Here is a 15,551-nt window from a genome sequence, read left to right as displayed (position 1 = left end):
AAGAAATTATAAAGTGGCTATTAAATACCTTAGAGGCGCTTCAGGCGTGTCACTTTGTTTTATAAAAAAACCAATATAACTATACAAAGCTTTGTCAATGCAATTCTTGGTGGTGACATAAATAACAAGAAAAGCATATTTGGTTACGTTTCTACTTTAGGTGGCAGTGCAATCAGTTGGATGTCTAGACTTCTTAAGTGTGTGTCCCTCTTAACCATTGAAGCAAAGTATGTTGCAATCTATGAAGCTGGCTTTGAGATGATTTGGTTGAAGATTTTTTTTAAAGAGATAGGTAAAGAGCAGAATAGTAATGTTTTTTTCAGTGACAATCAGAATGTTATTTGTCTTGTAAAGAATCCGACATTTCACTCAAGGATAAAGAACATGGAGTCGAAGTATCATTATATTTGTCAGTTGATAGATGATGGCACATTGTGAAGAAGATCCTTTGTGCGAAGAACCCAGTAGATATGTAAACCCAGGCTATCAACACTGCGAAACTGAGGTGTGCATTGCTTCAATTGGCCTTTATGGTTAAAGATGAGGAGGTGCTGCCGCACTAGGACAATTTGGTTTACAAAGACGAGAGAAGACTATGAAAAACTATTGCTGAAGATCAGCCTCCAAGTCGGAGATTAATGGATTTGTAAAGTCTGGTAGAGGAATTTATTGTTAAGGGTATGCATGTAATTTCCACGTAATTTTATATGTCCTAAACTCCCGTCATATATTAAAGCAATTTCTCTTGTAGTTGTAACTTGAAACTGATACTAATAGTAAAAAGATTGCATACTACGACCTGTAATTTTTCCTTTCAGATTTTGAAAGGGTTTTTTACGTCCGTCTTCTCTCAAATTTTTTCTCTTTCACGTTTCACGCTTCTAACAATTACGAGCATGATGAGCCTAAGCATAAGCAATGCAACTGAAGCAAGTAAGCAAATTACATATACAACGAGTTTGCTTGTGAATGATGAATCGCTTTGTCCCCAGAATTAGGGTTCACATCTATTCATGCACGTTCGCTTGTGTTGCACTTCAAGAGAAAATATGTAGGGATGTGGATCCTTTATCTCTCACAGGTGTCTCAACATGCGTCGATCGTGTTGATACTTACCTCGTTTCCGTATGTATCCACAGTTGATAAGTGGTCGAGACATGACAACAGCGCCATGCAGAGCAGAGGATCCTCATGGAATATATGTACGTTCATTCGTTGTGATGTGTGTTCGTTCGTGTGCGTTTGTGTGCTGTCTTAAGTTTTGAGCTTTGGCAACGCTCTTGCATATCAAGCACAATGCCGATGAAGTGAAACGTTATAGTCTCTTCACCTTCTAACAAGATGTGATTGTTTCACAAGAAATGCAATCTGACTTTTGAGTTAAACATGGAGGCATCTTTAAATATGATCGGCCGGCGGGCGGTGAATCCGACAACGCACAAAATAGTTTCTCGTGGTCTTGTCACCGGAGGCAGCTGCTCTTGAACAGCCGAGAGTTACCCCCAAAACATTCCGGATATGGCTTTAGAGTGTCCAAATGATGGGGATTTTTGAGACGGAGATCCTCTATTTCTTGTACAAGATAGGTATAAAAAATTGACCCGTATCGCGAAATTTCTTAGAAATCAAATATTAAACATATACCTTATCATCCTTTGTACCTGAGAGGGATTGGTACGCCGGAATTTTGTTTGCAATGGAATATGGACACTTTCAAGATCATTACGATGGCCAGAAGTATATGTAACACCTTCCAACATTGGCCTGAAATTTCGAACTTATCGATGTAACTTCCAAGTAATCAATCAAATTTGGGAAAGCTTTGATTATTTTTACCCTATTCAGAGTCTTTTTTGTTTTTTGCTACCAAGTTTTATTTCACTAAATCATCCTACCGTTCGCATGTTCCGACATTAATCCAAGAATTCTCAACCTTAAATTATGCGGATTTCATACTAGATTTACGCCTTTTAATGGTTGTGATCCATTCGGTTCATGTGCCCCCATTGACGCAAATATTGCACGATGCTCTAAGTGACAAGCATATATACAAGTTCGCCCTTGTGGGTCATTTGTCGATTTCATCACTATTGCATCGTACGAGTGGAATGATTATGGAAATTTTAGATTTGGCCCGACCAAAACTTGGACGAACCTGGACCACCACTGTTTTGGTAAGTTAATTACTTCGGAACTGTCGGTAATATCTTATAAAACGCTACACCATGTTGCCTCAGGTATACATTCAATGATTTGCTGAGAAAAGTTTGGAATAGAGGATTCACTTAAAAAACAACTGCACAGCACAGACCAGCCTGTATTCTATTCAGTAAGCACCAAAAGCAGTGTTGTTTGTTTTGGGAGAGAATTTCAGGTGAATTCAGTGTCTTTCTTCTCTCTAGTTGGGATGGCCGTCCTAGGGATCGAACTCGGATCTCGTGGTAAGTCTCTCGCCCTTGAAATTTTAATTTTCCTGGTTGAGTTCGATGGTACGTCAGTCTATGTCATACTAAAGTTTTTGTACAAAGGAGGCTGTTTCTAGGACCGCGTTTTGAAGAGGTCATTAGGCATGTTCTTGTGTAGCCATGCCTGTCTGCAGATGAGAGTAAGTAGTTCTTTGAAAAATTGAAAGAAAGAAAGCGAAAAACGATATTTATATGCTAATGAATGATAGATACACTAGCAGTGTATACTCTCAATTCAAATGATTCCTGGAGACAAGCCTGACATGGAAGGAACCAAAGATACAGTTCCTCATTTAACAGTCCTCTTTTGTGTGTCTGTATTGTTTTACAACCGCATACACGACAGGAAAGCCAAAATCGTGAAAATTACTGTTCCGCGTCTTTGAAAAACACTGACTACGCCGCAACCACAACCTGTCTTCTTATTATGTATGCAAATTCCAACTGCAGAGTAGGAATGTCAATTAGTCCTTACAAGCTAGAACACAACAATGGTGGACCAAGCATCGCCGGTTTCATTGTGGATGAAACAAAGAGCTCTTCTGTTTGCTAATTATGCAGAGTTAATTTAGCATAGTAATAAAGTTCGCAATGTGAGCTTAACCCTGTGTTTCTTTGTGAAACAGAATCGCAGATTCTTCATGAACTTCAGTGAGCAGGCCGAAGATGAACTTACCTTGCCTGAGGGAGCAAGTCAGCATCATTTTGCAACTCGGCTTCCTTGGAACCCTTCTACTAGTTTCCTTGGAGAAATTAGTGCGCCTTCTGGGAAATTGGAGCAACACTACGGATCAGGCAACAGATAGACACCTGATTGGTAACCAATCCAGCATTGTCTGCACAGCTTTTGTACTGGGGACCCATTTAGTAATGCTGTCGATGCGGTCAATGGCAACGACACCACATGTCGTTCTAAAACTCAAGCATTTTCATCGAAGATCATGCAAATAGTATTCTGGGCAGTAACACTCATAGTACTGTACAAGATACGTAGAGAGAAGTATACAAAGTTCTCATGGATTCTAAGGGCATGGTGGATGTGCAATTTCCTCTTATCTGTTTTTTGCACAACTCTCGACATCAACTATATAATTTCGTACCACAGCCACTAAAGGACACGAGACTTCGCGAACTTCATGTGTCTGCTAGCCTCCACTGGACTGTTCAGCATTTCCATTTGTGGGAAGACAGGCATGGTCTTCTCGAATGCCAATGGCATGAGGGAACCACTTCTTTCTGAAAACGTCGAGAAACATTCAGAATCCGAAAGGGAATCTTTATATGGGAAAGCTACCCTCTTGCAACTCATTACCTTCTCTCGGCTGAACCCATTATTCGCGGTGGGGATCAAGAAGCCCCTTGAGCAAAATGATGTGCCTGATCTAGACATCAAGGATTCTGCGGCATTTAATTCCCATTCTTTTAGTGACTGCCTAAAGCAAGTCAAGGATAAAGAGGGAGCCAAAAATCCATCCATCTACAAAGCAATCTTCTTTTTCATTAGAAAGAAAGCAGCAATCAATGCACTTTTTGCTGTAGTAAATGCCGGAGCATCATATATTGGTCCATACCTCATAGACGACTTTGTCAATTTCCTAACTGACAAGAAAAGCAGGAGCTTGGCGAGTGGCTATATTCTAGCATTAGCCTTTCTAGGTGCTAAGGCCCCGTTTGGTTCAGCTTTGGGAAGGGGCTTTCGGCCTCGAAAGCCCCTTCCCAAAATGCTGAACCGTTTGGTTCGGCTTTCCGGACTCGGAAAGCCGAAAGCCAGCATTTGGAATGCCATTGGAATGCTGAAGCCTATTTTTCCTTCCCAAATTGCCCTCACTCAAATTTCAATTTTCCGGTTTTGTCCTGTCACTGTTCATCTTCTTCACGTGGCCGGCGAGGGTGGCCGGCGAAGGGCCGGCGAGGGCGGATCTGGCCGGCGACGGGGCCGGCGAGGTCGCTCGACCCAGCGACGACCGCCCGGGTCGGGCGACCGCCCAGCGCCGTCGCCCGGGTCGCGCGACCTCGGGTATGGCGGTCCCTGGGTCGCGCGACTCCAGGCGACGGCGCCGCCTGGGCGGTCGCCCGACCCCAGGCGGCCGTCGCCTAGGTCAGGCGACCTCGTCGGCCCCTCGCCGGGCCTTCACCGGCCAGATCCGCCCTCGCCGGCCACCCTCGCCGGTGAAGAAGATGAATAGTAATAGGGGCAAAATCGGAATATTAAGAATAAAAATTGCCAAAGCCCCTTGCAAAAAAAAATTTACCAAACACTATTTAGGCCAAAGTAGTTTTACAAATTTTTTTTTACCAAACACCATTTGCATTTCCCCAGTGGCTTTCACCTAAAGGTATTTGCATTTCCCCAAGTTGCATTTGAAAAGCCGAACCAAACGGACCCTAAAATGGTTGAGACTATAGCACAGAGACAGTGGATTTTCAGAGCACACCAACTAGGCCGTCGGCTTAGAGTTGCTCTGATATCACATATGTACAAGAAGGGACTAGTTCTGTCAGGCCAATCTCGCCAAAGTCACACCAGTGGAGAGGTCATCAACTACATGAGCGTGGATGTCCAGAGAATCGCACTTCTCATGTCACGCCCCGAACCCCTCGTAGCACGAACATCCCATGTACTGATCGATTATAGAGCAACGCTCCCAGGAAGCGTCGCCGACCCACGCCCAAAACAGAGATCAAGCACAAGCAGAAGCATTAAATAAACAAACCCAGACAACTACAATATGAGCCAAGGATAGCTATACATCAAAACCTCGTATAAAATAATTACATATTTATATTACTATTAAAAACCATTTATACAATATTTACAAGTACAAACAAAAATGTACACACGTTCAGTAGCCACTTGGTCAAAAAGTGGTAAGCGGCTAGGGAGGTCAGGCTAAAACTTGGGAAGAGGGCTACAGTTCAAAAAGTAGCGGCCCTCGCTACTAGCTAAGGACACAGGGCGACCCTAGGGCTTCCAATCAGGGTCGGACGACTCGGTAGAATCATCTGGCAACTCGTTGGAGGCATCCTCGTTAGAGCCTGACTCCTCCGAATCCATGGCCTGTGCTCGCTCATCCTCGGCTGCGATCATCTCGTCCTCCGAATCTAGCTCTAACTCTGGGTCCAGATAAAGACCTAACTCGTCATCTTCCTCGGCTCCTATCTCCACATCGGACCCTACCTCGGCGACCTCTCCAATTTCTTCCTCATCATCTATGTTCATGTCTTCAAATTCCTCTTCTTCGTCTTTGAGCTGATCAGGATCTTCGGCGATTACTTGAGGCTCCCCATGCATGGGCTCATCCACGCCGTCTACGTCATACACATCCTGAGGATTGACTATCTCACCATCAGCCATCCGTGGAATCATCAATCCATCTTGGTCGACCGGCACATGAAAAGTCCTAAGGGGTTGCCCTAGGTTTCCGTCTGCATCTCGCAAGCACCAGGCTACGTACTCCTGAGTCTGATGAAAATACTCTCCCACGTTTATAAACACCACGGACCGGTATCTTACATATGATTCCCCATTTCCTGCGGGGTAGGTATTGGTATACTGGTGTATCTGTACAGGTATTCCAAAAAGTGGCGGATTCGGCATCTTTACGGCTGAGGGTCTGAAAAGTTTCGGTTTACACAACCGTGAGACGAATCTCAGTGAGTTCAACCCCTAAACCTAGGCTAGGCTAGCATGCAATCTCCTGACCGGACACAAATATTTGAAACCATAATGCAACAACAATCAAACAATTCTCTAACCCTGCAGGTTAGACAGTTCAATATATAATAATCACGGCACATACGTGGCACACATTATTACACGTACGCCAATCACATGCTCATGCACCGAGTCTCACATACTCGCATGCCAGTCCATGCATGTTCATGCATGCAAATGTCGTCGACATGTTATGTGCATCTCCCGGCCCACATTGGCACACTGGCAATCGCCCGATTTATTATTTATTACGACTCGAGTCAACAACATTCACGACCCGGTGCGTCTAGCCTGCTTCAAAGTGCATGAGGCGCAGCAACCGATCTGGCCCAGTGTCTCTAGCCTGCTTCAAAGTGCATGAGGCGCAACACTGATCTCCTTACGAACCAGAGCCTGCTTCAAAGTGCATGAGAATGGTCATCTTCCGGACGTACCGGGCATCGTCCTGCTTCAACTTGCATGAGGACGGTATCGACCCGAAGGTCACAACCCGAAGGTCCTTAGGTGATCACACAATCAATTATTATCTGAACCCCGCGTAACACGCTTCAGGGCATTTTAGGTGATCACATGCTCATGGCGGGCACGCATTCTCGCACAATTTCACCACATGCCTCACTCTTGGCATACACAATGCGTGTCCATGTTATGCAATGCAATGCATCACGAGCACCAATAGAATTCAAACACTCAATGTCACAACAAGTGCCCAATTGGCCCAATTAATACTGTGTGGCCTAACGTGCAGTTCACAAATCAACAATTAATTTCAAGCCAGACAGTGGCCAGTCGCACTCCACAAAAATTAGTCACACAACATGCGACATAGCAGTACTCAATCAATCACAATTAAGCACGAATTACATACAATCAGTCAACCCGGACATACCCGGTGTAACAGTCTGAATTTTCAATCCTTTTCCCGGGATTTAAGAAATGAATTTGACCAATGCACTATAGTGAGGTCTCACCCGGAAATGCGCATTCACGGGATGCTAACCTTAGGGGTAGGGCCGTTACGGGATTGAGTTCGCACAACCAAAGAACTTGACCTGGGTTCGATCTTCGACCATATGGATTGACGAGGGAATGTTTTGAGCCAACCGAAACCGATCTATTTGATTGATCGTGTCCAAAGGGCACTAGTGACAGACCCTCGCAATTATATGACAATCGAGGTCGCCTTGGTTCGAGCAAACTTAAACGTGATTTGACTTAGTGTCGGTCACGGGTCGAGAGCGCGTAATTCCAGAGAGCCACCCGTTAGCCAGAGATAAGCTAAAGTTGCGATTGCTCGATTTTAGTCATTTCTTGGAATTCGGGCCCGGGAATCGAGAATTTTGAAAGTGACAATTTTGGACGGCCGATGAAGTTTTTGGCTTGGCCAACCTTGGGGCCAACCATTTCTGCAAAAAAATGGATTTCGGTTCGGGACCGGGAAAATTACGATTTTGCCCCTGTGGACACCGATGTTGGATTTTGAGGCCGTTTGAGGTTATTTTTCGCGGCCAAGGTCAATTTGGGGTGGCCACGCACATTCAGAGTGTTTTTGGCCAAAAATTGGAATTTCGACAAAAATTGGGAAAATAATATTATTTTATTCCCGAAACTTTGACGTGGATTTTCGAGGGCTTGCGCGATGAATTTCGCGATTCCGACGCCATATTATGTTGGCCACGCACATATGGAACACGTATGTGCGAAAATTGGAATTTCGGTTCGGGATCGGAAAATTACGAAAATACCCCTAGGCCATTTTTAATTAATTCCGAAATTTGGATTTAATTTTGGGATTAACCAAGGTGAGTTAGGCTTAACTCAGGTCTGGTCAACCATGGTTAAGAGCAAATGACCATTCTACCCTTGCTTTTATGGATTAGAACAAATATGAGCCTTTGGATTAGGGGCAAAAGTGTCCAAGGCTTTGGATTTTTGACACTTGGCACCCTAATCTATAATGTTTGACCAGATATCTCTCTCTCTCTCTCTCTCTCTCTCTCTCTCTCTCTCTCTCTCTCACGTACAGAAGCATTCAACCATTTTTTTTCCCAGAATTTTCCTCTTCTTCTTCACGTTTACGGTTGCTAGTCCCGTTTACGCCATTTCCAGATCTTCCCATTCACGCGAACGATGCAGGCCGGAGCTGTCCCCACCAAGCCAGCACCACCATCAACCATTTCCACCTCTGTGCAGCCATCACAGCCCCGGTTTTTGTCCAAAACAGCCTTGTTTTTCTCCTTTTCTCTTTCCGATCTGCAAACGAGTGCCGCCAGGAGCTTCGCCGGAGCTCCGATCGCCCGTTCCGTCGACACCCGGCCGTCCCGGCCTCGCCGTACGTCGCCGTCCAGCCACAGATCCGTACGGTGTCCGTGCAGTGCTGTTCACCGTCCCCGTATGGATCACCATTCACCTGTTGGACCGTACGGACGCCGCGGCTGTCACCGGCACCTCGCCGGCCACCGTCCCAGCCTGTCCGTACAGTGTCCGTACGGGGGGCGGTACTGTTCACCGCGTCCCCGTACGGGGTACACTGTTCACACCGTCCGTACATCGCCGGCGACGCTGCTCCCGTTGCTGCCACTGTCCCGGCCCGTTCCAGCCCCGTTCTGTCTCGCCTTTTTGGGTAAGTATTTTCCCCAAATGTCATTTAGGACCTCGGGTATTTCTAGACTCGTTTGAAGTTCGGTTTAGTGATTTTAGGGACTGTTTGTGGCTGTTTCGTGGCTGTCTTCGGGACTAAATTAGGGGTTGAATGTTTGGAGGTTGCGGGCTGATTGGGCGACGAAATTCGAGGTTTAGGAATGCTGAGTTAGGGCTGTGATGTCGAGGATCGATTGGGAATTAAATGGGTGATTAATTGGAAATGTATTGGCTTGATTGGGTTTATCGGATTAATTGTGTAGTTTGCGGTCATTGGCTTGTTCTAGTTTGTGCTTGGGCCGAATGTGATGCGGTGCTATGCCGTGTGTGTGGCTGTGAGGTGTGGTGGCATGGACATGTGAATGTACATTGAGTTCGTGTGCCGAGTGTGGGTGATCATGTGGTGTTCGTGTGATGAGAATGCGTGTTTGTGAAGTGTACGTGAGATGTGAATTTGGTGCGTGGCTATGTATGTGTGAGGCGTATATGTTTGGCCGTGCGTGTGCTGGTTGTGTGTAAGTGTGGTTTGAGTGGAACGAGGGTACGGAAATGTGGTTTGGTTGAAAAGGTCCGTCCTGAGGCGTGTACGTTTACGCGGGATGATGCCGTCCTTGACGAGGTGACGATGCCCGGCCCGACGGGGTGTCGATGCCTGACGTGGTCAGAAGACCGTTGGCCTGATGCGTTTTACACGGGCGCGGTAGAAGGAAAGTGTGTGTAGGATTCCGTCCTGAGGCGTGTACGTTTACGCGGGACGATGCCGTCCCTGACGAGGTAATGATGCCCGGCCCGACGGGGTGACGATGCCTGACGAGGTCAGAAGACCGTTGGCCTGATGCGTTTTACGCGGGCGCGATAGTGGTGGAAAGGTAGAAAATGAGTGGGATTTGGCAAGACAAGCGAGAGGATTGTGGAAAGTGACGCATGGTGTGAGTAGCGTGCGAGTATGTTTGTATCGCGTGATGTGATGCTTAATTATGGAGTAGAAACTGCTAGGCACGGTATGGGACGTGCCCAAGTGGTTTCTGTCTTATAATTAAGGCACGCGCGCGTCTGTGATTCCTTGCTGTGATGTGTTGGTTGTGTTATTGTCTAACGTGCAGGAACGTGTGTGATGGGTTCCAGGTAGGGTCGTATGTGATTGTTAGTTTGGCCGATGGTTGTGTGTTATGTGTGTTTTCGTCTGGCGGTACGTGAGTGCCTACATGGGGTTTGGGGTTGTACACTTATTGAGATTCGTCTCACGGTTGTATAACCGCCACTTTCAGACCCCCGGCCCTAAACCCGGGAAGTGCGCCTTTTCTTTTTGGAAGTCCGGGGAGCTACTGTTGGTGCCCAGTGGAGCTACAGGTGAGTTCCAGAAATTCAAGCCAGATATTCAGAAGCAGACTGGAGGAGGGCGATCCTTAGGTTTTTCCTTAAGATTTTTGGGGGTTGTGTAAATCGGGTTGACCCATAGGGAAGTTAAGTTAACCAGACCCTGATATTTTGTTGACGGTGATTTCGGATGCTAGTTTGTTAATTATGCCTGTAATATGATGTATGAATATGTGGTTGCTGGATTGTTCTGTTGTTCTACCCCGTTGTCGTCATTATTTGTCCGGGGTTTTATTATTCGCTTCCGCATGTGGCTCTGATGTTTGGGTTGGGTCGGCGACGTTCCTGGGACGTCGCATCATTTCGACCGGAGCAGGGGATGTCGCGAGCTCGATGGGGTTCGGGGCGTGACACCCGGCAATTCCACCAATGGGCTCCTAAATTGGCCAATCAATCCAATTACTTTCCCCAATAAATTCTCATTGATCCACTACATTTTACCTGATAATAATTCCTACCAATCGGTACACTAATTCCTTTAAGCATGCACTAGTATTTCTAAACCAGTCCAGAAAAATGCACTATCAGTTCTAATCCCGGTTTAGGAATTTTACTCACTTAATCCAAGGTCACGACGACGAGGAACGGCGGCCGATCACTGGTGAACAGTGGAACCGGCGGCAGCGTTCCCGGCGACGGCAGCGGTGCTAACCCGGGAGAGAAAAAGGGAGAGAAAGAGAGAGAAAGGGAGAGAGAAAGGGGTCGGACAGAGGCAAGGCTGAAGCTGAGGACTGAGGTGGTCGACGGGGAGGCACGGTGGCCTGCGGCGGCGCTCCGGTGGCCGGCGGTGAGCTCCGGCAAAGCCAAGCCGAGAGGGAAAATGAGAGAGAAAGAGTCATCGGGAGGGAGAGAGGAAGTTCTGGCCGAAATGAGAGTGAGAGGAGAGAGAAACAGATTTAATTTGGTCAAATTTTAGGGGCTAGGGTGCCAAGTGTCACAAATCTAGCCCAAAATGACTATTTTGCCCCTCATCCAAGGGCCACCATTAAATCCTATCCAATAATTCAAGAGCGTTTTGGTCCTTTGCTGCAATAATTAGGATAAGTCCAATTTTAATTAATTTCCTTAATTATCCCCCAAAATTCGGAACCAAAAATTAGCCCATGGGCAAAACCGTCATTTTTCCAGTCCCGGGGTGAAGTTCCATTTTTCGCCCGTACCAACCCTCCATGTGCGTGGCCAACATAATGTGGTGTCGGAATCGCGAAAACAGCCCTCTAAGCCCTCGAAAATCGACTGCCAAGTTTTGGGAATAAAATAATATTATTTTTCACTTCCGAGCCAAAATTCCAATTTTTGACCGAAACCGCTCTAAATGTGCGTGGCCACCCTAAAATGACATTGGCCGCGAAAAATAACCTCATACGGGCACAAAAATCAACATCGGCACCCAGAGGGGCAAAATCGTAATTTTTGACTTCTGGGTCGAAATTCCATTTTTCGACCGGACTAACTCCAAACGTATGTGGCCCATATAATATGACATCAGAATCGTGAAAATAGTCGTGCAAGCCTTCGAAAATCGGTATCAAAGTCCGGGTCCAATTTCGTGACCAAAACTCGCTCGATTTCTAATTTCAGGGTCTCTCACTAACGGGCGGCTGTATAGAGGTTACGCGTATCGACTTAGGGTTATCCGAGTCATGACGGTCCTGATCATTGAAAGAATGAGAAATTATCACCAATCCCAGAGGTCACGATCGTCCGGTTTAAGTTCAGGACTGGTTGGCCACGTGCACTCTCGGTCATGCAGAATCACCTGCGATCCGATTGTACATCGTTGGCCTTGGCCGAACCAAATCCGTTATTTTTCCTAAGATCGATCCACATTGGTTCATAATATTCTCTCATCATTTCTCGTGATTGGTGTCCGCTTCGCGATCGAATCCTTGGTCCACGTACCGCTTTCTAATTAGCCTTACCCTATTGGTTAGTATCCCGAGAGTGATCAGCTCTAGGCGAGACTTATTAAAATGAAATGCGAAATATTGTCAATTTTATTAATCTCGAAATTACATCGAAATTCGGGCTGTTACATCTCATCTGGTACTTAGACACTGTATGGATGTTACCCATACAAATCTCATTAGCTATGTACATTTTGCATATTAATCTAGGTTTAGGGTCTGTCGCTGCGCTAGCGGCAACGTGGACTGTGATGGCTTCCAATATACCTCTAATGAGAACTCAGCAAAGATACCAGTCCAAGATCATGGAAGCTAAAGACAGCAGGATGAAATCCACATCAGAGGTTCTTCGAAACATGAAAACCATAAAACTTCAAGCTTGGGACAATCAGTTCCTCAACAAACTAGAGAGCTTGAAGAAAATAGAGTACGAGTGGTTATGGAAGTCGCAAAGACTGGGAGAACTATCAGGTTTCATCTTCTGGGGTTCACCGCCATTCATCTCCCTTGTGACTTTTGGCGCGTGTTTGCTAATGGGCATTCAACTTACTGCTGGAAGAGTCTTGGCAGCCCTGGCCACTTTCTGAATGTTACAAGATCCCATAATTAGTCTACCAGACTTGCTCAATGTAATTGCACAAGGTAAAGTTTCAGCGGACAGAGTTGCTTCTTACCTGCAAGAAGACGAAATTCAACAGGATGCAATCGAATATATTCCAAAGAATCAAGCACAGTTTGATATAGAGATTATCAATGCAACATACAGCTGGAATCCTGACTTGATTACACCGACTCTGAGCAATATCGAGGTGAAAGTTAAAAGGGGCATGAAGGTGGCGATCCGTGGGACAGTAGGATCAGGGAAGTCAAACCTTTTATCATGCGTCCTAGGAGAAATAGAGAAGCTCTCTGGCCAAGTCAAAATCAGTGGTACAAAAGCTTATGTTCCAGTCTCCTTGGATACTGACAGGGAATATAAGGGATAATATTCTTTTTGGAAATCCGTATGATCCTGACAAGTATGACCGAACAGTCAAGTCATGTGCTTTGATTAAGGATTTCGAGCTGTTCTCAGCGAGCGATCTCATGGAGATTGGAGAAAGAGGCATCAACATGAGTGGAGCGCAAAAGCAAAGGATACAAATTGCACGTGCGGTTTACCAGATGTTGATATATATCTGCTCGATGACCCTTTCAGTGCAGTGGATGCTCATATGGGCACACAACTTTTTGCAGTAAGTATTTACACTCTCTTGCGAGAATAATGATATGATGATGGATATCAAAATCAGATCCTAGTACTACGTCTCACATGCTTTACGACAAAAATTTGCATTTAGAGTTTATTCCTTGTAGGATTGCCTGATGGGAATGCTCAAAGACAAGACAATACTCTATGTGACCCACCAAGTCGAATTTCTTCCAGCAGCAGATCTCATTCTGGTAAGTGAACTTCACAAAAGTGATTCTCCATTTGACCACAGCAAATGTTCAGGAAAAACAGATATCTAATTAAAATAGACAGACATATTCTGAAAATAACTCTGAGAAGTAAGATTTTAACAATTAACTCACCCATGAGAATCTGAGAGTCCAGAGATCATGGTATGGAACTTTTATCTTTTGCTTCAGTTAAGCGATGTCTAAGCTCATATGTTTATAATGCTACTGTGGATCTGACATCAACAGGTGATGCGGGATGGAAGAATAGCACAGGTTGGCAAGTTTGAAGATCTCTTAAAACAGAATACAGGATTTGAAGTGTTGGTGGGTGCTCATAGTGAAGCCCTCGAGTCAATAATCAAAGTTGAAATTCAAGCAGAACAACTCAGGACCCAACAGCTGATCGCGAATCTAACAAAGACTTCGATTCTAAAGCTGAAATTCAACCAAGAAAGCATGACTCTGAGCATGATCTATCCTTAGAGATATCAGAGAAGGAAGGGAGACTGGTGCACGATGAAGAACGAGAAAAAGGAAGCATTGGAAAAGAAGTTTACTGGTCCTACCTAACAACAGTGAAGGGTGGCGCACTAATCCCGATAATTCTCCTGGATCAGTTCTCATTTCAGCTACTTCAAGTAGCCAGTAATTATTGGATGGCATGGGTTTTTCCTCCAACAAGTGATACTGAACTAGTGTATAAAATGGATATCATCCTGCTTGTTTACGTACCGCTTGCTGTTGGAAGTTCACTCTGCGTACTTCTTCGAGCAATGGTTCTTGCAGTAGCAGGTCTATGGACAGCATAGACGCTATTCACAAAAATGCTTCACAGTGTAACGCGGGCGCCGATGGTATTTTTCGACTCAACCCCAACTGGAAGAATTTTAAACCGGGTGAGCAAGATATTGCTCCTGCATTTCAAGTTTTAAGTTTGTCATTATACATGAACATCAAAAGTGATAGCAAGCGTAATTATTATTTATTTTTTCCATCCTTCCAGTCTCTTGAGAAGCATATCTAAATTCAAGGGTATAAGCAACCACAAAATCAGACATGAGCAGTTGAACAGGGACATGTATTTGCTTATCTGCAACTGTCAAAGATTAACTTACACGATACTCAGATTAAAATAGTATATCCTGTGCCAGTAGAAATCTGAACAAATAAAACCTGTTTTTTATATAAATTTCGCTTGATATGAAAAACAGGTTTAGGTAGTGCCCACTCCCTCATTAAGGATTCTGCATGAACCCTATCAAACATTCAAGACAAATTCTTCAAATTTTCAAAATTTAACAGCAACTCCACATAAAGAACTAAAAGACAGATTGAAATCATTTCACTCCTGGATTAAATTAAAATGGGATCATTTTGCAATGCCGAATAACTCACCACAACTGCTGCAAAAGTCCGATCCCTTTTAACATGCCATCTTATCATAAATTCTACACATGCGAATATTATTGAGTTACGCCAGGTCACATGACAGGTACAAAGGCTGATGTTGGTATGATGACGTTGAACCATATTGTATGCAGGCATCCACCGACCAGAGTGCACTAGACTTGGATATCGGACATTAGGTTGGTGTGCTTTCTCCATAATACAGCTTCTAGGAACAATTGCAGTAATGTCGCAGCTAGCATGGGAAGTATTTGTGATCTTCATTCCGGTGACTGCAATATGTATATGGTACCAGGTAATATCATTCCTTACAAAAGTCGCACAATTCTTCCTAGGACAGTTTGTTGGAAGCATGTGAAGCATAATGGCATATTGATAGTCCACGTATTTTAGTATTTTAAATGCTAGATTCATCATTTCCTACAGGAAATGGTGTTGGTCATGGTCATACTCTAAAAAAAACAAGAACCTAATAGCCGTATCTAGAATCTGAATCAAATTCTTCAAAGCAGTTCAATCAAAGAGTTGACAAGGCCAGTTAATAATGTAAGGACATCCCTTCCACTTCTATTCTTTGTCCGATGTGACACTAGCATC

At 44.8% G+C, this 15,551-nt stretch overlaps 1 pseudogene; it reads left to right on the top strand.

The window, feature by feature from the left end:
* Window positions 1-1,540: 1,540 nt before the first annotated feature.
* LOC130134640 (ABC transporter C family member 9-like) lies at window positions 1,541-15,410 on the top strand (annotated as a pseudogene).
* Window positions 15,411-15,551: the final 141 nt, after the last annotated feature.

Source organism: Syzygium oleosum, unplaced genomic scaffold (genome assembly GCF_021117445.2).
Source record: "Syzygium oleosum isolate NSW1041296 unplaced genomic scaffold, Sole_v2.1 Sole_v2.14, whole genome shotgun sequence".
In the NCBI taxonomy this organism is placed as follows: Eukaryota; Viridiplantae; Streptophyta; class Magnoliopsida; order Myrtales; family Myrtaceae; genus Syzygium; species Syzygium oleosum.
This window is presented reverse-complemented; position numbering and strand designations above follow the sequence as displayed.